At 35.5% G+C, this 1,947-nt stretch overlaps 1 protein-coding gene across 6 annotated transcripts in view; it reads right to left on the reverse strand.

Annotated features, from left to right (window-relative positions):
• Positions 1–645: 645 nt before the first annotated feature.
• FOXP2 (forkhead box P2) overlaps positions 646–1,947 on the reverse strand; it is a 544,670-nt gene continuing 543,368 nt past the window's right edge. For all 6 annotated transcript variants that reach the window (XM_059396538.1, XM_059396537.1, XM_059396536.1 and 3 more), the window contains one exon: positions 646–1,947. This exon is cut by the window's right edge and continues 1,938 nt beyond it. The gene's annotated coding sequence lies outside the window, so the exon portion shown is untranslated.

Consider the following 1,947-nt stretch of genomic DNA (forward strand, 5'->3'; position numbering starts at 1 on the left):
ATCCTTCTTTTTTTGCTAAGTAAGATCTGCCAAGTGTTCATGGACAAAACACCTTTCATTGCAACCTGAACTAGTGGAATCACAAGGGTAAGCCGTGTTCCTTTCAATAGCTTTATGGCATTAATAAAGCTATTGTCCAAATGCGTGTTAATATTGGCATATGCAGGATGAAATCTCACAGATTCTTCAAAATGTGAATGCCCAGTTTGAGAACTTTACAAAACAGTGTCATGGATTTTGTGACTGAATCTGCCCAGGGACATTAAAGTCCAGGATGGTTTATTTTAAGTGTACTTCTGAGGCTCTATTCCTAGCTGACTGTTCTTCGATTCCCTAATCACAAAGAAATGCATTCTTATGAAGTTAAGCAGCTGTAGACACAGAATGCTGATGACATTTTCTCCGTATCTGAGTTATCTAAAGAAAACCCAGGTAGTGGTAATTCTACCAAATACTTGTAACATTCACATGAAATTTTAATTGATTTTCAAACAGTACAACTGCGCCATGAATCCAACCACATAGAATATAAGCCTTAAGCCCACTAGGTTTAAGCAATTGTGTCTTTGTAGACTAAAACTATGTAAAATAAAATCTGATAACTCCCTGGTGTTAGAGGTAGACAGTTTTCTTTCAAATCCTAGGTTTGGTCCTTTATTTTATTCAGCAGTGAAAGCCATGAATACAGAACGAATAACAGCTGTTACAATTCTCAACCATGACTTCTAATGTCAGAGAATTCAAAGTCTGAACATAGTACACAGTAATGAAAAGTATCAAAAATTAGTTTACCTCAAAAAAGATAAATAAAACAGGTATATTCCACCAATACATAAACAGATGTTTGTGCTACAGTTAAAATTTGCTGTATACAAAAGATCATAGTCCCCATAATCAGCTTATGATAGAAGCAAGAATACATGAGCCATTTAAATTGTCAGACATTATGCTTTATAAGGTATGCACAGAAGTTCAAGCAATAAATACATACATTAGTTCAAAGCCTTACAATAGCTACGCAAAGCAGATGCAGAAAAGCAGATTTGCTATTCCTAGCAAGCAATGATATAAGAGTAAAAATTCATGAAATGCATTAAAGCAACATTTTTCTTAGAAAAAGTCTGGTCATTTATGGGTCCACCAACATTTTTACATAATATGCACAATTATCAAAATACAGACCAAGCATTTCAGAAAACTCCAAAAAACCTAAAATCTATTTTCAAAGCAATTGCAGTTTTGGAGGTTTTTCTGGTATAATGTGCAAGCAGCTATTTTTTAAAATTGTATTCATATAAAACCCATGCAAAACTCTACAGGTATATGCATTCTGTGGCTGAGACTTCCTTTCAAAAGTTTTGTAACTGAGGTATGCATACTTTAGCATCGTAGTCTTAGGCCACCCTCCCGATAGTACAGCTCTCACAGTTACTTTCAGTCCATCAAAGCCTTTTGAACATGCACCTGAAAGACCCATTTTCCCTCAGATAATCCTTACAGTAGGATCCTAGATGACTGAAAACCATCCTTCACAATACCAATCTTTCTTCTGATACCATATCGGAAACTTCCCGTCCGTTGATCATGACCCAAAGACAAACATAATGAAAAGTAGCAGTTACTGTGACGTTCTCACGTTTCATGCAATCTGCCATAATTGTTCTAATTTTTTTTCTTTTTTTTTCTTTTTTTTTTTTTCTTTTTTTTTTGCAGAGGTAGAAGCTTTCAGAAAGCCTTTTGGGTATGTGGGAAAACCCTTTTGAAAGCCGTTATGTCCTTTTATTTGGTGTGATAGATGACTGGGTATCTCTCTAACTCTATTTGCTGACTTCAGCAAAGAATAAATGATGAGCTTAGTTTGCAAGAACCGGCTCCATCACATGGAACTGGTACGTATGTTAAGCTCTAGCAGCCACCTTCTGTCAAAACTGTTTGTAAAGCAATAAC

The sequence above is a fragment of the Mustela nigripes genome, chromosome 4 (genome assembly GCF_022355385.1).
Source record: "Mustela nigripes isolate SB6536 chromosome 4, MUSNIG.SB6536, whole genome shotgun sequence".
In the NCBI taxonomy this organism is placed as follows: Eukaryota; Metazoa; Chordata; class Mammalia; order Carnivora; family Mustelidae; genus Mustela; species Mustela nigripes.